We start from the raw sequence: 25,853 nt of genomic DNA on the forward strand, positions 1-25,853 counted from the left end.
AAAGTCAACATGTAGCGTTTTCCTCCAAGGGAAGGAACTTTGGAGGTGTCACACCCCTATCAGGAGTATGACGGGCTCCGACCCGTAGGCCGGGAACCACCTGACTTATCCGTTACTTTGAACATTATAAACCATAACTCAAAGAACACCTGCACGCAGAAAAGGCCCAACATAGGAATATCCGATCATTCAGCACATATGTTCATATGCGGACCGACAAGGTCGCCACAACATAACGTATATCATAAACAGTAAAGTATCAAGAGCTCAAAATAAGGCCGACAAGGCCACCAAAATATTATACAACAATATGAACCGGTGGAGCTATAAAACATCTAACTGTACACACACGTCTACGAGCCTCTACATAGAATACAATGATCATAAGGACAATACCAAATAGACTGCAGCTCCGAAGTAAGTGGAGTGCTCTTGAGAATCCGCTGATAGAACACCTACGGGTCTGATCCATCTCCCCGCCTTTTACAATCACGGGGTATGAGCGCAGCGTCACAAGAAGGGACGTCAGTACGAATAATGTATTGAGTATATAAGGCATGAATAATAACATAATATAGATATGAAAGGTAACATGGAATAAGAGAGATAACTTGTACATCTGGATGCCTCATGAGGCGGATGTCATGCATGCTTAGCCTTTAAAAAAAATATTTCTATACATATACATTGTACCATGCCCGGCCATTAAGGCTCGGTGTCATATATATAGTATCATGCCCGGCCATTAAGGCTCAGTGTTATCATCATTAGCCCACGTTCGGGGCAATATCATAACATGCCCATTGTAGTGGTGTGCACATCGACGTGCCATGCCCGGCCGACTATAGCGCGGCGCGGTGTGAGAATATATATAAAGCATGAATGAGAGCCAAATAAAAGCTACGACTCTGTCGGAGTGACGTAAGGTCGGTAACCTCCGATTTATATTATGGAGCAATCATCATCGCTATATCTCACCTTGAAGGAACAATTATTATAAGGTGAGATCAACAACAATGAATAAAATCAAGATAATCATGAAGTAAGCTCAATAATCTCATAATAGCATTAAAATCATAAGCTTTGAAATTTCTAGAATTAAATTCATCATCATCATGTTCATCATAGAAAACATCTCATCTTTAGTATCATAAGAAGCTTTTAAGAATCATGAGCTTCTAACTTTTGGAAGTAAGAAGGTTATGAAAACATATATGGAATCACAACATAGGAATCATGCCTTTTGAACAAAATCATAAGATGAGATCAACATCAACAATTTTAATCAAAAATCTTGAAACTAGCTCAGTAATCTCATAAGGACACTAAAACAATAACTTTGAAATCTCTAGAAATGGGATCATCATAATCCTCATCATGGCCTTTATAGAGAACATTCGTCTTTAGCATCATAAGAATTTTGAGAATCATGAACTGCTAGTATTTTCGGAAATAAGGTGTTATGGAAGGAGTGTATGCGTTCATAGGAAAAGAATCATGCCTTTAAAAGAAAGAGGAATAGCCTTAACATACCTGGAAGATAATTTCTTGACTTCCAACTTACTTCCTGTCTTGAAATTCACTTAAGATCATTCGTAGCCTCATAATCTACATATACGACCATTCATACTATTGTTAGGCTCATCATCATACGCTCGTCTTAAACCCTTAATTTAAATCCGTTTAGAATTTGTCGAAATTCGGGCAGCATCTTCCCTGTTTATATGCCTAGCTCGAAATCACAATCCAATAACCAACAATAACAACAACAACAATAATAACAACATCAGAATAACATTATCAACACCAATAGGCTCCATAAAACATCCGACATGATGTTTTCCAAGTTTCTCAACTATCCAACTTATTATACGACTATTTAATAACTTTATCTCCGTAAATAAACTGAAATTAATATTAATAAGGAGAGATTCATACCTTATTCTTTCTAGAGCAGCAATATCTTCAATGTTTACTTTGAATCCAAGCCAATTACAATGCAAGACAAAACTATAATCGTGACTACACGTTGTCCGGACTTCGATTAATACTCCGTAACTTGAAATCTCTCAAAATCCTCGCTTTTATGTTATATATATGCTCTCATATGTGGCTGAATTTTCTAGAGCATTTGGGAAATTTTTGTGAAGAAAAAATGGGGTTTTGCCCCTTATATAGGGTTCCAAAATCGGCATCACTGTAGCAGCACTGTAGCACGCCCCCTGCTCTGCCCGCCTAAGTTGGAACGTCCATAATTCTCTATTCCGACGTCGTATCGATGAGCAGTTTGTTACGTTGGAAACTAGACTCGACGAACTTCATTTTAAGCTTTTGAAACACCTTAAAACTCCCCATATACCTGGAGATATACCCCTCCAAAGTTGACCCAAAATTCTGTCCTTAATTCTGCCAACTTGTTCCAAATTTTCAACAAACTTATTTTCGTTGATTTGCTTGGTCCCAAAATCTTTCGAAACTCTGATTACATGATATTTATCACTAATCATACTTGATAATGGTCATGTCCTTTGGTTCCAACTGTCCTTGTCCCGGTTACGACTTACAAGATCATAATTCATCCTTTACTTAAACCATATACTTAATAATGTTTCGTTCCTTACACTCCAAAGTTGTTTTACCTAGCCATAGCTCGACATACTTACATTCAAATTTAACCAGTGCTTCTCCGAGGTACGGAGTGTAACACTGAAAGTGCGGGGTGTAACAGGAGGGACCCCATAAATCCGAATGAATATAATCAAGAATGCCCTGTGTACGGTGTTTTGCTATGGAGAAACTAACTCTCTTCTGTTTCCCAAAAATGCAATGATCACAAAAGTCAAGTTTACCCGTACCAGTTTTACCAAGAAGACCTCTTTTGCTCAGAATGGCCATACCTTTCTCACTCATATGGCCTAGACGCATATTCCATAAACGGGTGAGATCTTCATCGGATAATGAAGTAAAGCGCACCACAGCCGTCACAATTGAACCCTGCATGTAATAGAGAGTCCCAAGCCTTGTTCCTTTCATCAAGACCAGAGCACCTTTTGAAACCTTGAGAACTCCACCTTCAACTCAATATTTACATCCAAGATATTCAAGAGTACCCAGAGAAATAAGGTTACGTTTCAAGTCAGGAACATGACGAACGTTGGTCAAGGTCCTGATAACACCATCATGGGTCCTAATTTTTACAGTACCAATCCTAACAACGTTGCATGGGGCATCATTCCTCATTAGGACAACACCACAAGCTTTCTCATATCTTGTAAACCAGTCCTTATGAGGACACACGTGATATGTACATCCAGAATCAAAAACCCATTCAGAAGATTTTTTCTTATCAACAAAGTGTCAAAACATCATTAATCACTTTCAACACTCACCGGTTTTCTGGAGATTTTTTGTTATTTTCTTCTCTATCTAGTTTATTCTTCAATTTATGACAATCACTAACTATGCGTATTTGTAGAATTTATCATTGTTGAATTTACGGCCTCTAGACTTAGACCTAAAATTCTTTTTATTACTCCCTCTATCATGGGATCTTCCTCTAACAAACAAACCATGTCCTTTGTCTTCAGTACACACTTCAAAATCAATTTTTTCTTTGACAACAAATTAGATTTGACATCCTCATAACTCAGTGTTTCATAAACACCATATAACATGATTTCTTTAAAATGCTTATACGTAGAGGGTAGGGAGACTACCAACAATATTGCTTTATCTTCATCTTCGACCTTAACCTCTAAATTTTCTAGGTCAAGAATAACAGAGTTGAACTCGTCAAGATGATTTTGAATGGGGGTACCTTCATCCATAGAGAATGTGTATAACCGTTCCTTCAGACGAATTTTATTTGCGAGACTTTTCGTCATGTAGAGTGACTCTAACTTCAACCAGAGGCCTACAACAGTAGTCTCATGAATAACTTCGGGAAGAATCGTCTTAGATAGACATAGTTGGATATTTGAAAGCACATTTTCATCCAATTCCTCCCATTGATCATCTGTCATAGACTCGGGTTTCTTGGATTTCCCAAGAAGAGCCTTCTTTAATCCATTCTGGGGAAGAAACAAAATCTTGAAAGAAGCAAAGCTTCCCAAAGACGTGGTGCTTAAGAGTAAAAAAGGACTCTCTCTTCTCTTTCTTCCAAATACAACAATAAACCCTAAACCAAGATTGCCATGGCCACAGCGGCTGGCGGCCAGCCACCACCGGTGGCTGGTTTGCCTACTACTACTACTCTGTCCAACATTACATCTAATCCAATTGTTAATTATGTAGCAGCTTTAAATCCACCTACGCAGGAAGTTGATTTTCCCCTTAAACCTATTACGTATCTACATGGAGAACCAACCATTGCGTGGACAAAGAAGGAATTTGAAATATTTACGGAACGCCAAAAATTGAAATATGCGGTGATTGCTAAATTCTCATATGGGAGACCAGATATGCAAGAATTGAAAAAGATCATTCCTATTCAATTGGAGATTAAAGGTCAATGTGATGTAGGTTTTCTTGAAGAGAGACACATATTATTACGTCTATCACGTTTGGAAGAATATGTTGCCTTAACTTCCAGTGCGTGGGATCTCCAATTCAGGGGAAGAATAAATCCATTAAGGTTTCTAATTTGGGATCCATGGTTTAATCCGAAGGAGGAAACGACGATCTCAGTGGCATGGATTTCATTCCCTGGATTACCCACGAATTTGTTTGATAAAGAAGCCATTTTTTCTATGGCACACGCAGTAGGAATTCCTTTGGTGATTGACAAAGCACCAAGTAATCGGACAAGGCCAAGTTGTGCTCGTGTGAAAGTGCAAGTTGATTTGTTAAAGGAATTACCAAAACGAATTCATATCAGTTGTGTAGATGAGGAAACTGGTGAGATCAAATCAAAATGGCAAAATATACAATATGATTATCTCCCTAAATACTGCACTAATTGTATGCTTCAAGGGCATGATATTAATGGATGTTGGGTCGTTCATCCTGAATATAGACCCAAGAAGGAGGAAGCCTAGCCTGATCCAACAAACGTTCCTGGAAATCTAAAACAAACAAAAAACAAAGAGCAGGAGGTCAAGAAGCAGAATAAGGAACAACAAAAGGATGATGTAAAAGCCTATAAACCAGTTGTTATAAAAGGAAAAGGAGCACATAATTATAGCAACAATACAAACAAGGAATGGAATGTGGTGACTAACGAGAAGAAGAAAAATACCAACAAGGAGGAGGCACAAAAGGCTGATATGGAGAAAAACATCAATGCACAAAAAGGGCAAATTATTGGCACTGAGAATAATTTTAAGGCATTGATAACAATAGAAGAGGATCAATCTGTTGAAATTATACATGAAAAGGAGAAAGGGGTGAAAGAGTCTACCAAGCCATGGGTAGAAGTTTCCTTCGGGAAAATACAAAAAGTTCCTGCAGAGGTGAAGAAGCCAACAGAACTAGAGAACAATTCAACTTGCAAAAGTAGCAACAAGGATAATAAGGAGGAAACCAGTAGCACAAATGATGCAACCAACAGCGATGATAACTGTGAGGAACAATGCAGTAGCAAGGTGAATTTGAAGGACAGTCAAGGGCAACAACACCACAAAAATGACAAAGAGATGGACAATAACAATGACAATTATCAATTACAAAACACTGAAGGCAAGGGTGATGTTGTTCAGCATAGTGCAGAAAAAATGCAGGATCTTACTGATGACAAATCAGAGACGGGACCTAGGATGCATGATGTTGATTTGAATAAAGAACCTGATAAACCTCCTGATAGTTTGTAGTGCACAAACACATCAAATTATTGATGGGCAAGAACAGGAAGATGCAAAAGAAGATAGTCAAGCAGTGCCTAAAATAGAGATGGAGAAACAAGATGATCCAAAAGCTATATCTGGAAAACAAATAGAGGAAATGCAGAGTAATGAGATCCAAAATAAGAAAATACACTCCAACATGGATGATGGCACAATGAAACAACAAGCATCAAGGTTTGCAGCAACAGTACAACAACCAACAGAAGAAGAACTATCCAATGCTATTGATATTGGTGATGATGATGAGATGGATAATCAGGACACAACAAAGAACTTGCAGATGGCTATAACCAAAGGAGATATATCACCAAAGCATCTTGCAAAACAAAGAAGGAGGCAAAGAAGAAAACAAGCAGGGATAAAAGTGTACCTCCAGCAACTGCTGGAGGTGTGCAAACAAGGAAAACAACTTCTAAATCAAAAGGTTCCCAATAAATAGTGCATTGATATGGAATATTAGGTCTGTTAACACTCAACAAGATTTTGAAAGGGTTGTGTTGTTAAATAGACAGAAAAATTTCAATTTTATTGCATTAATGGAACCTTTTCAGCATCAGAGACACATTGAAATGTACAAGCTTTGGGTGGGGATGGAAACTGTAAGATTTGTACAGAAGAAGAGCCCTTTATGTCCACTGATTTTGTTTAGTACAGTATAGGAAGCCCTTGTTCGAGTGAGAGCTTCTAAAATGCCATTCATTTTGCAAATAAGAAACTTTTTCACAAAGAGGCTTCAGCTACTTAAAGCAAGAGTGCATCCAAAAATTCGAGAAGAGTGGTTGGCCTTGATTGAAACAATTATAGGTGTTAATGGACCGACTAAAATAAGTCAAGTTTGAAAAACTGCTTTCCCATCAAAATGGAAAATGAACATCCTGCAAAATGTATCTCATAAACTGATGTGACTTTATGTTCTCTAATTTGGTTGGATATATACTAGAGACTTGGAGAATGGATGGTCATAGATTTTGTTGTACTCCCAAAAAGAGATGTTTGATCTCTGTTTGAAGAATGCCTTAAAATACTCCTATGCAGTATTCTAGACAGAGGATATTAATAGTGAACAGTGTATGTCCTTATTATATTGCTAGGCTGCGTGACTGCGTCTAAAATCTATTTTCAAATTATTTTCCAGGTGAATGTGTTGACACATACGCAAGGAATAAACCTGACACCTGAACAACTTTCAATCATAGAAGAATTGAAAAGAAAGCATGATGCCCGGGATAAAGGGGAATTACAAATGGCCGAAGAGGAGCAAAAACGTGAAAACAAAGTGTCATTTAAGCTCAACGAGGACCAGTCTTTCCTAGGTGAGATACCTGATCTAACTGAAGTTCAAGACTTCATGAACTACTTATCCAAACAAGAAAAAGAAAGCAATATTAGTGAACAAAATTGTGGCAATCAATCAATTGATTCATCTGCTTCCTCTGTGCAACCAGAGAGCGATATTGCTGCTAAGGTGGTAACAAATGATGCAATCAATTTTACTAGCGCTTTTGAAGCAAGTAGTGGGATTAAGAATGATGGTAAAATTGATGAGTGTAATGATACCCCGACGTTTCAAAAAAGTGAAATGTTTGAGGATATCGATGGAGGTGCAATGTGGGACATCTTTCGAAGACAAGATGTTCCGAAGTTAGAGGAATATCTCAGGAAGCACTTCAAGGAATTCAGGCATATTCATTTTTGTGCTATATCGCTGGTATGAATCAATTGCTAAGCTTTCCTACTTTGGAACGTGTGTTGAATCTTTTTTTCTTCTTGGCATGGGGGTTAAGATTAATTGGTTTTAGAATGTTTCTTTCATTGGAGGTTGTTTTGATGGCCGAGAAATCTGTCTAGAGCAGCCCACAGGACCAACCACAACTTCTGAACTCGGGGATAATGGGGTTGCCCCTCTACTCTTCTCCACTTAAATACCAGGCTTAGTTCACATGGCGCAGAGCTCGTACCTGTGACCTGAGTCACTAATGTTGCACTTTGTGCGATTTCTAAAATCTTGAACAAGATTTTCCCATATGAGACATTTCCAACCTTGACATAAAACATAGTTTTAAATCTCCCATTTTTACCTTTTCACTCATTAAGTACAGAGAAGGGGATAATTTCGTAACACAACCTTCTGGAGCTGTAGATAATGAAACGAGAAATTTAAGAATATGTTGCTTGTGATCTTGAAACCCATAAACGTGACGAAGCATTTTTTTTCCGGTTTACTGTGAAATTCACCATGAAGATGTTTTTGGTAGATTTGGTCTTTTGAAGAAAATAAGTATCAATCTATTTCTTCTAATGTTTAAAATATTTTCCTTTGTCTTTTCCAGTTCTTTACAATTCAATACAAGAATGATAGCTGTGGAACATTGTATGCTTTGTTTTGTTGTCTTATTATTTACAACGCGAAATTTTCTGCATGTACCAACTCCAATTTGTCTTGCATTATTGTAGGTTATTCATCCTATACATGATCAAATATTTTACTTGAATAAGGATCACAAAAATAAGCTTAAGGAAGATTATGGTGAGTGCTTCATGTATGAATCTCAAAGCTCGAATGTTTCATATCTCAAGGAACTCTTTCTCTTTTTTCGAAGTTTTGAAGTATGCTTAAGGAATTTTTTTTCCACCCTTTTCGTCTTACATTTTTATTATAATTATTTTCTATTTCAAAAGAATTGAACCATATACCTTCGTTCAAAAACTTGGGGATGCAGTTTTCATACCTGCAGGCTGCCCTTATCAAGTTAGAAATTTGAAGGTGCAGTCTCTCTCTCTCTCTCTCTATCTCCTCCCCTTTAAACTTTTTAAACTAATTTTGTACTTTAATTCAATTTTTAACATAATAGTCGAAGCTATGACAACTTGAACCTTTCAAAGAAAATTCTAATAGTTAAAGCTATAGTGATTTATATTTTATTGTCTTGTCAAAAGAAAAAAAAAGTGTATATAATCCTTAGTGGTTGTGAAATGTTATACGATCAGAGTTTGAGAGAATTTAGAATGTGTTTTTTATTGAGTACATTGTATATATATATATATATATATATAGTTGTTTACAACAATCTAAAGGAGAATAGGGAGATAATGTAGCTAACAGAACTTATCTTTATACCCTAAAATATAGCAAGCAGAACTTAGCTGTCCTAACTAATAGAGATTTCTATCCTAACTTATAGTGATTGAACTTTATCTCAGACATCCCCCTTCAAGCTAAGAAGGTTTGTCCAAGATTCTTAGCTTGCGTTTGATGAGTTGAAACCGGCTAGTGGACAAAAGCTTGGTAAAAATATCTGCCAATTGGTCGATAGAGGATATAAACTGCACTGAGATATGACCAGCCTTGGCTTGTTCTCTGACAAAGTGAAAATCAACTTCGGCATGCTTCGTTCGAGCCTTGAAACACGGATTAACTGCTAGATATGAAGCTCCAATGTTGTCACACCAGATAATTGTGGGGTTATGAATCGGCTGTTTGAGCTCTTGAAGAAGAGAACGAAGCCAAATTATTTCTGTTGTGGCATTGGCAACAGATCGATAGCCTCGGTTGATGATCGAGCAACTGTTGGTTTTTTCTTAGATGACCAAGAAATTAAATTTAGTCCCATATACACATCAAAACCTCATGTAGATCTCCTATATATCATCCGTGTTGCCTGGCCAATCAGCATCACAAAAGCAGTGGCGTACCTACGTTTGCAAGTATGGTTGCTGAAGCACCCATTGAATTTGGCCAAATTAGTTTATTTATGCATAAATAATCCTTTAAAAAATCTATAAAGTACTATGAGCACCCATGTTTGATTTTTATGAGCACTATGAACTTATACTAAAATTAATGGAGCACCCACGACTTATAAATTCTAGATCCGCCACTGCACAAAAGTCTTGAAGTTGGGAGTTGGTTGAGTGAGAAATAAAGATTCCTTGATGCAAGGTAGCTTTGACATATCGAAGAACACGTTCGCAGGCTGTCCAGTGAGTGGTCACTGGTGCAGACAAAAATTGGCATCATTTGTTCACACCGAAAGCCAAGTCTGGACGAGTTAAACAAGCAAATTGTAATGCCCCAACTGTTTTCCTATAAATCTAGGGATCAACCAACGGTTCGCCTTCGTGAAGTTGCAGGTTACATGTGGTAGCCATAGGAGACTTTACAGATCTGGCATGTTGCATGTGAGTATTAGTGAGAAGATCCTGAAGGTACTTTTATGGAGAAAGAATAATACCATTGCTGAGATATGTAACTTCGATTCCCAGGAAGTAGTGAAGTTTATCGAGATCTCGCAACTTGAATTCTGTGGACAAATGAGTGATGCATGTGTGAACTGCATTTAAGTCATTCCCCGTGATGATAATACCATCGACATAGATGAGGATATAAAGAATATCACCACCTTGTTGTTTGATAAAGAACAAGGAGTCAGTATGAGAACATGCAAAACCAATGGTAAGAAGATAAGAACTGAGCCTGTGATACCAAGCCCGTGGGGCTTGTTTAAGGCCATAGATTGCTTTCCTCAATTTGCACACATAATCAGGACATCGTTGATCAATAAAGCCTAGAGGTTGAGACATATAGACATCCTCTTCTAAATTTCCATTGAGAAATACATAAGAAATGTCCAATTGCTGAAGAGTCCATTTATTGCAGATCGCCAAGGAAAGAACAGTGCGGACTGTTGTAGGCTTGATAACCGGACTGAAAGTGGCATCATAATGTATTCTCTCAACTTGATTATAGCCTTGGCTACCAAGCGATCCTTGCACCGCTCTGTGTTTCCATCAGGATGGTGTCTGAGTCGAAAGACCCATTTGCAACCCACAATATTGGAATGTGCTGATTTAGGAACAAGTTCCCATGTGCGATGTTGTATCAAAGCAGTTATTTCAGAGTTCATAGCCTCTCTCCATGCTAGAACTTTGAGTGCTTTCGTGAGCATGTTGGTTGTGGAAGAGTAACAGAGGAAGATTGAACTTTATCATCCAAAACAGACATGAAAGCTAGTGTCTTCTTCTTAGGATTTTGCCTTAGAACCATTTGATGAGTGCGCCCAGGTGGTTGTGATGGCCCAGTAGGAGCAGGAAGTACATCCAGTTGCTGCTCCGAAGGAGAATCAGTATGATCTTGAGAAGCACTAGAAAATGATAAGTTAAAACCAGAATTATTGTTGGTAGAAGAATCAATAGAATTTTGTGAAAATGCCAAAGATGATGGTACAGTTGAATCAGGTTGTGGTATTGATGCAGTTAATGTGAGCCAAGGAGTGGAACTAAATTGATCGGGAGGAGCGCCTAGGATAGCGGAATCAGATAACTTTTTTCTCCTTGTACAGAAAACGGGTTTCATCAATACCAACATGCCTACAAAGATAAATTTTATTATCATGAGGATTGAAGCAGAAATACCCTTGATGGTCCTTGGCGTACCCGAGAAAAACACAAGGTGCGGTTCTGTAGGAGAACTTGTGTTTATTGTAGGGTCGTAACAAAGGATAGACAGTTCAGCCAAAAACATGTAGAAATCCATTGTCTGGGGAAGTACCATGAAGTTTCTCAAATGGCGAGACATGTTGAAGCACTTGAGTAGGGAGCCTCTTAATTAAGTATGCAGCGGTGTGCATAGCGAAGTTCCAAAATCGGGATGGAACTGTAGAATGAGCGAGCAGGGTAAGGCATGTATCAGCTAGATATCTAATTTTCCTTTCAACTTGACCATTTTACTGATATGTATGAGGACAAGTAATGCGATGTTGAATACCATTTTCCCTCAGATAAGTATCGACGACACGAAATTCACCACCCCAATCTGATTGGAAATTAATGATTTTGGTTTGAAACTATTTTTCAACCAATTTGTAGAATTCGACAAAAGTAGGAAGAACCTCATTTTTCTGTTTAATTGGAACTAACCAACAATAACGAGAGAAGTCATCCACAAATAGAACAAAATATCTGTCTCCATAAAAAGATAAGTCGGGAGCTGGTCCCCATACATCTCCATGAATCAATTCCAAAGGTTTACTAGCAATGGAACCAGTAACAACAGGTAAAGAAATCTTACTATGTTTGCCTAAACAACAAGCTGCACATAGACCAGGTGATTTTATTGAATTACTAGGAAAATTGAACTTATTAACAATAAAAGAGACAGTTGATTGTTGAGGATGACCAAGCCGAGCATGCCAATCAGGTGCAGCAGTCCGAACTGATTTAAAAACCTTGTTATTCCCTGTAACGTCCGCTAATGCAGCCGTAGGAAGCCTGTAAACTCCGCCCTCAGCTGGTCCCTTCAACAACACCTTTTTATTTGTCTGATGCTTCACAATAAACCCATCAGAGTCAAATTTAAAGGAGCATTGATTGTCTTTAGCAAATATATTAACAGACAACAATTGTTGTTGCATGGCAGGCACATGCAAAACATTTTTCAAATGAAACTGAATATTACTAGAAGATAGTGTAGTGTAACCAATGTTTTTAATGTGCAAACCATGTCCATTACCTATAGTGACCTTATCAGGCCCTTTGTACTCCTCGGAGATTTCAAATGCAGACAAATCAGGCGTCTTGTGATGACAAGCAGCAGTGTTAGGAAACCAATCATTGGAAGAAGCATTGACATTGGCGGTATTAGCAGTGATTTTGTCGGTATCAGTATCATAACGTTTGTGACACCACTTTGCTTGATGATTGTTGAGTCCACAGATCTGACAGGGATTAGGAAACCATTTTTTGTTTCATTTAGAGGACGCACCATTATTTCTGTAACCATTGTTTTTCTGGGAGGGCTGATGGAATGGGCATGCAGAAGAAGTGCGTTGTCGAGCAACATTGGCGACAATAGAGATTGGTTTATGAGAGTTCTGCAAGAGGATCTCATGAGCCATAAGTCTACCAGAAAGATCAAAAAATGATACCTATGACTTTTCTGCAGATACCGAAGCAATGACAGGATGATAATCCGAAGGAAGTAACCAGAAAATTGTAATAACCCAATTTTTTTAAATAAGGGTTTATTTGGTAATTTTAGCTAAAAGGAATTAAAAAGAAAATAGAAAAGAAGGAATTTAGTGGGCCAAGCCCAAAAAGGAATAGGAAAAGAAAAGAAAAAAAAAGACGTTAAAAGTCTGATGGCTAAGCCATCAGACGTGAAGCATTATTGTACAAGCTGAAAGTCAAACAAAAAGAGCACGAGCAACAGAGAAGGAAAAAACCAGTAGAAGAAAAGGAAAGAAAGGGAGAAAAAGAAGGGAAAAAAGGGTATAAAAATAAGAACTTTCATCCTAAATCATCAAGGTAATGACTCTAATATTTTATTTAAGTTTATTACATAATTATGGGTGAATCTTTATCTTGAAAACATGGGGATATTTTGAGAAATTGAGAAAGTTTAGTTCTAGGGTTCTTCAATCAAATCATGGATTTGAAAGGGCAAATATTGTCAGATTTTAGACTTCTATATATCGTTGGAATCCTTTCGTTAAGGCCTTCTCGAAAACATGTCTTGTTGGGTTTTGAACACTTTGACCAGAGGGCGTTTTCGTCCTTTAAAATTTGACTTTAACTGTTTAAGCCTCTAAAAATATAGAAGTGGTTTATCCGAAGGTTTTGACCATTCTAAATCCATTTTTGTGTAGTTTGAGGTAATCCGGAGAATCGAGAATGCAGTTTTGATTTATTAGGAAGTGTGCTTGAATTGTGAATTTGAGGTAAGTGAGACTTTAAGCTTTCGGTACTTGCTTTTCAAAACCCGTTTTAAAAATATGTTTTGTCTGCCTGGTCCATGTGTTGGGACGAGCGTATGCTTGGCAGAATCGGTGATCCTTCAGGCTAGCCGCATATATTTTATTTTCAAATACTCTAAAACTCTCTTTATAAATTGTTTCGTAATGTGATACGGCTGTGAGCCATGAGATTGGGGCATTATGTATGCTTCCCTTTGGTATTGTGTATGCTTCTTAATTTTACTAGGCATTGTGTATGCTCCCTTTAGCATTGTGCATGCTTCTTGATTTTATTCAGGCATTGTGTATGCTTCTCGAGCATTGTGTATGCTTCTTGATATATTTGACACATTGTGTATGTTGTTGTGGATTCGTGGTGTTGATAAGTTCTTTAATCTCGTTATGACAGTCCTTAGTGTAAATTGTGTTGAGATATATACTATTCTTGATAAACAATTGTTTGGACCTTGTCGGATATTACATTACAATATAATTCTTGTGCATAATATAAAGTGCTTGTTGTGTGTTTGTATTTTCTAAAACTTATTCCAGGGGTAGTTAAAGTGGCGGGTCAAGGACCTTACTGGGTTATATTTGTGTATAACTCACTTCTTACCTGCATGTCCATGCAGATACTATTGGTGACGACGAAGCTAGTAGCTGACGAGTTCGCTAGAGTTTATCCAACTGTCGAGGTGAGCCGCCACATTATACGTGGAGGCTACCAAAAGAGCCTTTATTAGTTATTTATTTATGTTGTTTCTTTCGAATTTGCATACCCGAGTCTTTTGTAATTCTCTTAGATTCTCCATGGTCTAGCGTGGGATTTGGGCAGGAGTATTTGATTTTGAGACACAAATTATCCGTAATTAATTATTATATTATTTGAGTGCTTATTTAATTTGGTTAATGCTGCAAAATTATGATTAAGATATGAGAATGTGGTTCGCCTGGCCGGTGGTGTGTGCTGGGTGCCAATCACGTCTAGGAGGTATTTTGGGACGTGACAAAAATGGCGGCATTGAATTCGTCAGCAGATACTAGTGTTCCAGCGGCGGCATGCTCATCAACAATAGCTTTAGCTTCGCGTAGAAATTGAGCCATTGGTTTGTCACCAAGAGTCATGTTTTGCAAGGTGATGTGCAATTGGACTCTTCTAGTGCTGTTGCTTATACCAAATGCATTAGAGAGAGCTATCCAAGCTTCAAAGGCAATATCAAAACCAGTCACACAAGGAAAAATTTCTTTGGTTAAAGATGATAAGATCCAACCTAATAAGAGTTGGTCTTCTTGCAACCATTTTAGATAATCAGAATTTGGCTCTGATTGATTTGTTATGGTGTTGATGATGGTAGAGGAAGGTGCTGGTGTGTCATTGATATGGCTGAAAAGATTGTAGCATTTGATGATAGGAACAAATTGAGTTTTCCAAGCCAAGTAGTTTGTTCGTTTTGAGTTCTATTGAAAAAGAAAGTTGAGCATGAGGTAAAGTAGCAAAAAAACTTGGAGTGGTTAAGGTTTTTGCTGTAGAGGTGGAATCTGAAAGTTAAGATGATGATTCCATTGTAGGCTCTGGAACCATGTTATACGGTCAGATTTTGAAAGAATGCAGAATGTTCATTTTATTGAGTACACTGCTAAATGTATATATACAGCTGTTTACAACAATCTATAGAATAATAGTTAGGTAGATAATGTAGCTAACAGAACTTATCCTTAGATCCTAAAATATAGCTAACAACACTTTGCTATCCTAACTAATAGAGATTTCTATCCTAATTTATAGTGATTGAACTTTATCTCTAACATGAAGGATAAAAATACTTGTATTAAGTTTTAGGATAATAAAATGTTTTCCATTTTATTTAGAATTTAACTATATAACATTCTGCAGCCAAAGTGACTTGTTTGCAGTAAGATTAAGATCTAAATATGAATGTACATCTGAATGATTAAGATGTTTTTTCTACACTTAAAAAATGATTAAGACTATTTGTTTTTCAAAATCTAAATATGCATACTTAAGAAAACTCCTACAATATTTTGGTTACATGCATCTAGAAGTAGATAATCATAATCAAGCTACTGCTACAACATCTTCTTATAGTAAAATTTCATACTCCTACAAGATCTTCTTATAGTAAACTTTCATACAATATTTTCTCTTGGAGACAACAGAGGGGATCGTCTTGTGAGGCTTCAATATTTGCAAGTGTCAAGAACAGAGAAAACAAAAGAGAAATTGAAGAATGACTATCTCAATTACTTGATTCCCTTACATCAGAATACATTGGTATTTATATACAAGAGAAATAAGAGAGGAAAGGAAGTAAAATATCCTACACTAAATGTAAATCCTACAAAATATTCTTCCACTAATGTTACATAATATTCTACACTAAATGTAGAATATCCTTAATAATATTTCATATATTCATAATATCTCTTCATATTCACCATATCGAGAATATCTTAATGTAGATATTCTACAATCTCTCCATTATGCTAACATCCCCTCTCAAATTGATGCCGGTGGATCAACAAGCATCAATTTGCCTACTAGAAACCGATGATGTTGTCGTGCCATTGATTTTGTAAACACATCAGCTATCTGAAGATCACTGGATACATGTGGAAGAGTAATAACTCTTCTATCTACAAATTTTCTCGATAAAATGACTTCAATATGCTTGGTTCTTTCGTGATAAACTGGATTGGTTGCAATATGAATGGCACTTGTGTTGTCAGCATGGACAGGAGTAGGACTAGATTGAGGAAATCCTATTTCTGCAAGTAAACCACAAAGCCAAATAATCTCGAAACAAGCAGTAGACATTGCTCGATATTCAGCCTCCGTTGAAGATTTTGAAACGCAATCTTGCTTCTTGCTCTTCCAAGATATCAAAGAATCTCCAAGAAACATGCACCATCCTGTGACGGAGCGGTGAGTATCAGAACATCCAGCCCAATCAGAATCACTAAACGCTTTAAGCTGAATAGGAGAGCCACTAGGAAAAAATAGTCCACGAGTAGATGTTCCTGAGAGATATCGAATGATGCGACGAACAACCACTAAATGTAAATGACGGGGAGTCTGCACAAATTGATTGACTTGTTGAACCGCAAAAGAGATATCAGGCCTAGTAATAGTAAGATAATTTAGGCTCCCAACTAATTGTCGAAACAAAGTTGGATCTTCATCACGGCGATACTTTACAATCAATTCCAATGGAGTATCAACAGAGGGTGATTCTTGAAGACCAGCCAAAGCAATCAAATCCTGAGTATATTTGTGCTGGTTTAAGAAAACACCTAAAGAATTATAATGAACTTCCAACTCCAAGAAATAAGTTAGAGTTCCAAGATCTTTCATATAAAAAGAAACCTTAAGTTGTTCTTTGGAGGCTAGTGATTAATGAAGAATCAGTTCCTGTGATAATGATGTCATCTACATATACTAAAAGAAGAACACAACCTGTAGATGTTTTCCAAAGAAACAAAGATGATTCATATTTACTTTGTTCAAAAGAGAATTGAAGCAAAGTAGATCGAAACTTGTCAAACCAAGCTTTAGGAGCTTGTTTTAATCCATCCAAAGATCGCTTCAACTTGCAAACATCTGATGTGGGTGATGAAAACAAACTAGGTGGAGGTTTCATATAAATATCTTCTTTTAGATCACCATGGAGAAAAGCATTTTTTACATCCATTTGATGAAGAGGCCATTGCGATACAAAGAATGGCAATAATAGTTCGCACCGTAGTCATTTTTACTCTTTTTGGTGCAAAAGTCTCTCATAATCCACACCATACTCTTGTTTGTTACCAAGGACAACCAAGCGAGCTTTGTACTATCAAGAGTTCCATCGAATGAGTTTTAATTGAATAAACCCATTTACATCTTATTGGCTGGACATTTGAAGGACATGAAACAATGTCCCGTGTCATTCTTTAAGAGCCAAAAGTTCATCCTCCATTGCTTTTTGCTAACATTCATGCTTGGAAGCTTGTGAGTAACAAGTTGGAACAGAAAGGGTGGATAAAGTAGAGGAAAAACCATACCAATTAGGAGTACTTCGCAGTCTAGTAGATCGCCGAGTAGGCTCAAGAGAAGTAGGCCTTGAAGAAATCTCAGATTCTAGTTGTGGGCGGTCTCGGGTGGCGGATCGGTATCGGGAGGGGTAAAGTCGGCGACGTCGTTCATACACAAATCCGAGGGTTTGAACCGCTTAGCAAGAAGATGACAAATCTTGAAAAGAAGGAAGAATAGGAGAAACGAGAAGATGACTCGACATGAGTAGGAAAGAAATACTGATTCTCAAAGAAAACAACATTTCTAGAAATACGAAATTTGTTAGAACTTGGATCATAGCAAATAAAACCTTTCTGAGAAGTACTATAACCCATAAAAGCACATTTAGTAGACTGAGCAAAAAGTTTATTGCGTTGAGAAGGAGGCAGATGTACAAAACAAACACAACCAAATGTATGAAAATTATGATAGCTAGGATTATGATGATAAAGGCGATAATATGGAGACTCAAGATTTAACACTTTAGATGGAAACCTATTAATTTTAATAGACAACAGTAGACAAAGCTTCCACCCAGTATTTGGATGGGACAGAGGACTCAATCAATAAAGTACGAGTGACATCTAAGAGATGACAATTTTTACGCTCAGCAACCCCATTTTGTTGTGGCGTATATGGGCAAGAGCGTTGTGAGACAAGTCCTTTCTCAAGTAAGAAATTATTGAATTCATGAGACATATATTCTCCACCAGAATTAGATCTTAATATTTTGATGCTTGTAGAAAATTGATTCTCAATATAAGCCAAAAATGTCTTGAATATGGAAAATACCTTAGATTTGAAACGGAGAAAATATACCCATGTAAACCGACTATAATCATCTATAAATATCACAAAGTATTTGAAATGAGTATGAGAAGTAATTGGTGAAATTCCCCAAACATCACTATGAATAACATCAAAACATTTTGTAGTACGACTACCAAAATTAGGAAAAGGAAGAGTTTTACTTTTGCCTAATTTACAAGTTGAACAATCAAAGGAAGCAGCTGAAAATTGATATTTATTTCCCAATAAACCAGAATTCGATAAATGAGACAACATAATAGAATTTGGATGTCCTAGATGCTTATGCCAAACCTCAATCTTACTTGCAGTAGAAGTACAAGCAAAAGATACAACAGGAGGAATGAAAAAATGTATAGGAAACAATCTTCCAACTTTAGGCCCCTTTGCGATTGCCGTCCCCGACACCTGATCCTGCACAAGACAACCATTACGAGAAAAATTCACATCACAAATATTTTCTACCAATTGTCCAACTGAAATAAGACTAGTTGAGAGTTTTGGTGACACAAAAACATTCTTGAAAGTTGGAGTAATGTCCCCAACCTTGGTAATGGGTAAATTACTACCATTGGCAACCTGAATCTGTGATAGACCGTGATACTTACGAACATTTTTTAGTATACTTGTTGAGTTGGTCATATGATTGGAAGCACCAGAATCAACAAGCCAAAAATTAGATGCAACATCATTACCTTGTAATCCCAAAGCCGAAAAGGCTGACACGATCATTTGTTGGACCATTTCAGGAGTAAGAATTTGTCCTGCAGAAGATGAGTTGTCAGTTGTGGAACCATTTACCTCAGCCTGAAAAGCATTGACCCTACGATTTTGAGGGCATGTGGGACACTCTTTGATAATATGTCCATGTTGTTTACAGTAGTTACAAAACTTCTTGCCACAATTGCTAGTAATATGACCATATTGCTTGCAGCTATAGCATTGAGTTCTAGTCATGTCCCTGCCCTTTCCTTTTCCTTGAGCAGCAAATGCAACAGTGACATCATTTGCTTTCTTGAAAGCATTTTGTGTGACCGCATTTTGCTCTTCACGAAGTAATTCCCTAAAACAAACATCAAAAGAGGAGAGCGGGTCACGATTCATCAAGTTAGAGCGAACACTCTCAAAATCGTATCGCAATTTCATCAAAAATTGGTCTCGCTTGCTTTGCTCATACCGCTTGAATTATAGGGAAAGATTCAGCGGGTATTTTAGCATAAACAATATCGGTAAATTGACCTATAAATTCGAAATCCCGAATAATAATCACGAATAGAGACCTCCTTGTGAGTAATTAGCAATTTCATGCTCTAGTGAAATCTTCTAGCGCTATTGTCTTGATTGTAAACCTTTTTGTAAATAATCCCACATGGCACTAGCCTTGTACGGCTCGAGATTAAGAACAATAAGAGGGTCGATTGACCCAAAATCCATGTCATCACCCGAGCATCCTTGACCTTCCATTGACCTAACTTTGTAAGATCATTAGGAGCGGGATCACTTCCATCTGTATGGCCCCATAATTCTTTTCCGTGACAAAATAAAAACCGAAATTCCCAATTTTGAATAATTTTTTCCGGTGAAACGAACACTAAAAGACTCAAATTGATATGAAGTCATGTTTCTGAATAGAGAAAATCAAAAACACAATGACACAAAAAAATAGCTAGAATAACCAAGACCAAAACCAAAAGCCCTAGATTCTTAGGACTGCTTGTTGACGAACAATCAAGAGAACTAAACTTCCAAAAAAAAAAAAAAAAAATTGGACCACAAATGAAAGACACTATGAATCAAAATAATGAGAAGAAGGCTCTAATACCATGTCAAGAACAGAGAAAACAAAAGAGAAATTGAAGAATGACTATCTCAATTACTTCATTCCCTTACATCAGAATACATTGGTATTTATATACAAGAGAAATAATAGAGGAAAGGAAGTAAAATATCCTACACTAAATGTAAATCCTACAAAATATTCTTCCATCTAATGTTACATAATATTCTACACTAAATGTAGAATATCCTTATTAATATTTCATATATTCATAATATCTCTTCATATTCACCATATCGAGAATATCTTAATGTAGATATTCTACAATCTCTCCATTATGCTAACAGCAAGGTTATTGTCACGACCCAATTTGCCAAAGTCGTTAATGGTACTTAACCTCAACTCGTTAGGCATACCAAAAGCATGCAATTCTCATTTTTAGTTATAAAAAGTTATGAATAAGTTTGAAAGCAAGTTATAAGCATAAAACACGTAAGTGTAAAGTCATATAATAATGCGGAAGGACCAAAATACCCCCAAGAATTGTATGCTTTTAGGCGAATCCAAGAGCATAGAATTCTCATTTTTAGTTATAAGAAGGTATGAATAAGTTTTGAAAGCAATTTGTAAGTGTAAAGACATAATTGTAAAGTCATAATAATGCGGAAGGACCAAAATACCCCTAAGAACTGGTATTACAAGTCTTGAACGACTAATATAGAACTAAGGTTCCTGTCTTTGACAGCTTCCACCTAGTTGTAAGAATAGGTGCTCCAACTATACGCTCCAACTTTCTAGATTCTTGAGAAACTTAGGAACTTCTCACTCTAGCCATGATGGGGGAGTGCATGAATAAAAGTTAGCTACTTTGGAACATGTATAAGCGAAGCCAATGAAGCTATGGTATGGAAAAAAGAGAGAGGTCCACAAACTCGAGGTCAGAGGTAACTTAATTTGATCTATTTCTATAATCTTACCTTCTTTAAACATAATTCTAGAGAAGTTGACCGTGTCTAGTTGCCTTTGCAATTTTCTGAGACTTTGCACAATGTTCTTAAAAGATATCTCATAGTGTGGGAAATCTAAAATAATCACATTTGACAGTTTCGGTTTTAACTTAATAATTCTATCTTGTAAGCTGGTTGTTGTCGATAACTGAATGTAAGATGGTTTTCCAGTCATACTAAAAAGTTATTGAATATTGAATACTAACTTGTTTGCCTATTAGAACAGCTGAACAGAGTGATTCTTTTGGACAATAATTTCCTCTCCAATACCAACAAATCATATTAGTAATTCGGGTGATTTTGGCGTGATTTTTTTTTTTAATTACTATTACATGGGGGTAGGGAAAGGGGATTACAATGTGGGGATTGACCTCATTTAATAAGGTGAAAGTTGGTGGCCAATGAAATTTGAAAGCCTACTAGATCCCCATTTAAGGCGTGGTTTAGAATGTGGCAATCAGATGTCTTTTAAGACTATTTGTTAGATAAACCTGGAACCAATTATATTGGTCTTTTTTATCAAAAAAAAGAAAGTACTAGTATTAGTTTTGTTAGTGGTCAGTCTAAATTGTTTCTTGCTTCGATAGTCGTGCATAAATATTGCTATTCACTTTGTTTCACCCGAAAATGTTGGTGACTGCATTCGTTTGACTGAGGAATGGCGCAAATTTCCCCAAGATCATGTTGCTAAAGAAGACATATTACAGGTACAAATTACTTGTTTCATGTTTCTTAGAGCTGTTTATATGCTTCTGTTTTTATGACCATTTTCCATGTCGAAATTTCTCTTGGCACTGTTCGACATCAAATTCCTTATTAAGTAGAATACTCCCTAAATCCCATATGGAACTATTATTATTTTGGGGAGTCAACACAGTCTTTGTAACGTCTCTAATTGTTTTAGTTGTAAAAGAATATTAAGTTTGACTACTCTTTATATAGTTTTAAGTAAGAAGCTTTCAATAATTGAGTAATGTTTAATGATCTGCTATACAGTTTAAGCGATAAACTAGTTTTGTCTCAAGCACGATCGATAATTCCTTGGATTTCTTCATCCTGGATTGGATAATGTGCTATGCTCCTCAATAATTGCTTGTGGATAGAATAGAACTTAAGACAACTTCCCATAAGATAATACTTTCTCATTACATCAATATAACAACTCATTTTGCTAACTTATCCGGATCAAGTGTTTGTTCAAATTGTTGGCATAGTTTCATCACCGGAAGCTCTTATATTAGATGTCTTCTTATTCTACATTTTTTGGTGGATTCTGCTTCGATGATGTCCTTTAAATCTTTTAGTTACATTATTTAGGAGTCTAGAACCTTTTGCAGAAACCTCTATTTAGTTTTCTTGAACGTAATTTTGGTAAAGGTGATAATCTGCTCTCCTTACCACAGGTCAAAAAGATGATTCTTCAGGCCGTGAAGGAAGCTCTTGGAGACCTGAGAATGATAAGTCCGTAAGTTAGTTTCACCTGAAACTTGTGTTGTTCTCCTTACTACCTCTCCTTGTTGCCATCCATTTTTTTCATTTGTAGATGTAAAGAAATTGTGTTATTGATGGCAGTTTGTTTATTAAAGTATGTCCTGGTGATGCGTGCTGCACGTGTGAATATCTTATCTATAAGATTGTCTTTTTTTATATTTCTCTTGCTTGGAAGATGGATTAACATGTCAAGCTTTGATCAACAGTGGTACTGGAAATGACATGGTTAGAGTAGAGGCATCATTGTCTAGCTTAAAGTCCTCTTGCAAGAGGCTGGTCTTGCTATCAGTTATAATTTGTGATTAAGTGTTTTCTCTTTAACTGTTGCACTAACAGAAAGTTTGTAGCCTTTTGTTTCATATTTTCATGTTTTTCTATAATTCTTGTCTCTTTGAGAAAAGTGCATCAGACTCCTGTAGACTCTTGCATTTTTGCCAACCTAACCCTTATAGCTGCTTCAATGGCAACTATTTTACTGAATATATAGTTTTACCCTTACTGAATATATCATCTTGATTTGTTGGCAAAAACTCCAGTATTTCGAGTCTGATTGTGGCCCAAGAGGAAGCTACTGCTGAGATCCAAAGGCTCTGGGCTGAAAATGCCATCCTAAAGGCTAAGCTTGTCGAGAAAGCACAGGAACCTGGTCCCAATAGTGCTGTGGAGGAAGCTAACAATCAATTAAGGGCTGAAAATGTGAAGTTGAAGGAGAAGCTTGATGAGCTTCGTGAGCAGATTGTCCAGGACCAGAGGACGGCTAATGAGCGAATGGACAAGCTTCTCAAAGCTTTAGCCCCTTAATTTTCTTCCCTGTCTTGCCCTTCTTTTTCTCAATCTCCATGTCCTTAAGCCCCTCTTATTCTATTTTTTTTTTATCCCTGTTCCTGATGACATTGGTACTCTTGGCTTTTTTATTAACACATTTTGTACTATTGAAACTATTATATTTTTGCTATGATTCATCAATTATGGGCAATTACTTTGTTTTCTGCATGCATACTAACTTATTGTTCCTGCTATTGCTTATGTTGTGTTTCCCAAGTGGTCATGAGTTAATGCTACTGAACTTATGTTGTGTTTCCTAAGTGGCCATGAGTTAATGCTACTGAACTTCTTTTGTTGATTGTGCTATTCTTATTACTCTTTCCAATGATGCCAAAAGGGGGCAAGTGGTGTTGTGGTGTTGTCAATTGTCAATTGATATGCTGTGTTTAAGGGGTAAATGAATATATCTTGAAGATGTTGTCAACATGTTGTTATGATTGGAAGATAGGTCTGATCTGCAGGGGGAACAAATGAGGAATCTGGTTCTCAGGCGGGAATATCAAATATGGGTTTGTCATCATCAAAAAGAGAAAATTGTTAAGTTATGTTGTTTCATGTTTTGATGATTTGCCAAACATTTGAGGAACCAGATATGCTATCAGTTCCCATAGTTGTTGTATAGTCAACTCTACAGTTGTAAAGTTGTTACACTGTATTGAATGGCAGCAGTGTAGCAACACAGCTACAGCTTGATAGGGCCAAACCAAGAGATGAAACGTCCCAATCTTCTATCACGCGAGTCTCACATGCTCTCCCATATATAAACAAAATTTTACAAAGTTTAACCTAACACTTGCAAAACCTAAAATCAGATTCTATTAAGCGCTAGTCATACTGCTCTCAAGGTTCATTCAAGAACAATGCTGCCACAAACTCAAGGACTAGATCTCGACACTAAAGATGTCTTAAGTCCTTATGTTTGTTGAATTTTTGTCTTTTTGCTCCTTACTTATAATCTTACACTACTTTCAAGAAGTTTCATAGTAGAACAGATTTCAACCTTTGGTGTTTTGTTTTCTTGGCTAGAGTTAGTCAAGGTGTGTGGCTAGAGTTAGCCAAAGTTGTAGCTTTGCAATAGAGTTATTGTAAAGGGCTACAATAGAGTTATTGTAAGATGTGAGGGATTAAGAGATTAATTTTTATGTTGCAATAGGTTGTAATTTAAAGTTGCTCAATTTAGTGAAGTTGGAAATCCTACTGGGTAGGGTCGTGATTTTTAATCCGTTGAGCAAGAAGTTTCCCATGTAAATATCTTGTGTTATTTACTTTATGTCGGTTATCAGAGGGAAGAGATAGAGAACCTCTATCTTTGCTTGATGGACTCTTAGTTTCTATCAGCTGTCCCATTTTGTATGAAGTTGATTGACTTGAAATGAAGTTTAAGAAATAAAGGAAGACTTTTGAAATTTGTGGCCTTAAACAAAGTCCAAAACCAAAATACCCCTAAAAAAGTGGGGTTGAACCAAAATACCCCAAAGAAAAAAACTGTGACAAAAGTATCTTTAACGCAGTATTTTACTGCGTTAAAGGACTTAACCAATATACTGCGTTAAAGAACTTAACCTTAACGGCGCGGTTAAGTCCTTTAACGCAGTAAAATACTGCGTTGTAGGACCCAATAATTTTTTTAATAACGTAGTATTTTATTGCGTTATAGAACCAGTAAAAAAAAAATTGGTCAACTTTATTTTTTTTTGCAACACTTAGTTTTTTTTCCCATACCTTGACCAACGATTAGTCCTGTGTCAAGATTCCGAAACGTCAATATTTTATATAGAACCTGATTTTTTTCTGCGTACAATAATGTAGGCTCAATACATCAAGAATACGTAAACATTCGGATCATCATTTTAGGGTTGAAAAGGTGCCCGAAGTAAGTTTTGTTTGAAAACTTTAGGTTTAAGTGTTCTATTTTTATAAGGTTATTTTAGTCAACTTTATATGTCGAGAAAATTAATCAGCTTTATTTTCAAATATTGAAACCACAAAAGTGAAATTGACATTCACAGCTATATTGCCCCAGGATTTTTACGTTGAAGTCTGTTGCGTATCATCATATTATAAGTAAAGAAAACTAAAAACTTCACGCCAATTTGGGGAAAAATTGAAATTGAATAGGATAACAGGTGTTTTTTTTTTTAATTGGCTCGACCAAACCGCTGCAGTCCGCGTAGATCTCGAAAAAATACGCATAATAAAAAAAATCGCGTAAAACGGACATCCGAGCACAAAGTTATGATCATCTAAAGTTTGACCACTTTACAACTAGCTTTTCTCCTATTTTTTAAATACATTTTTATCTAA

The 25,853-nt window shown here is 36.6% G+C and overlaps 1 long non-coding RNA gene across 1 annotated transcript; it reads right to left on the minus strand.

The window, feature by feature from the left end:
- Nucleotides 1-4,720: 4,720 nt before the first annotated feature.
- LOC132045736 (uncharacterized) lies at nt 4,721-6,434 on the minus strand. Its single transcript, XR_009412518.1, has 2 exons — nt 5,726-6,434; nt 4,721-5,055 (listed from the first exon to the last, which is right to left on the minus strand). It is a non-coding gene; the product is annotated as an uncharacterized LOC132045736 (long non-coding RNA).
- Between the last annotated feature and the right edge of the window lie 19,419 nt (nt 6,435-25,853).

Source organism: Lycium ferocissimum, unplaced genomic scaffold (genome assembly GCF_029784015.1).
Source record: "Lycium ferocissimum isolate CSIRO_LF1 unplaced genomic scaffold, AGI_CSIRO_Lferr_CH_V1 ctg78, whole genome shotgun sequence".
Lineage (NCBI taxonomy): Eukaryota > Viridiplantae > Streptophyta > Magnoliopsida > Solanales > Solanaceae > Lycium > Lycium ferocissimum.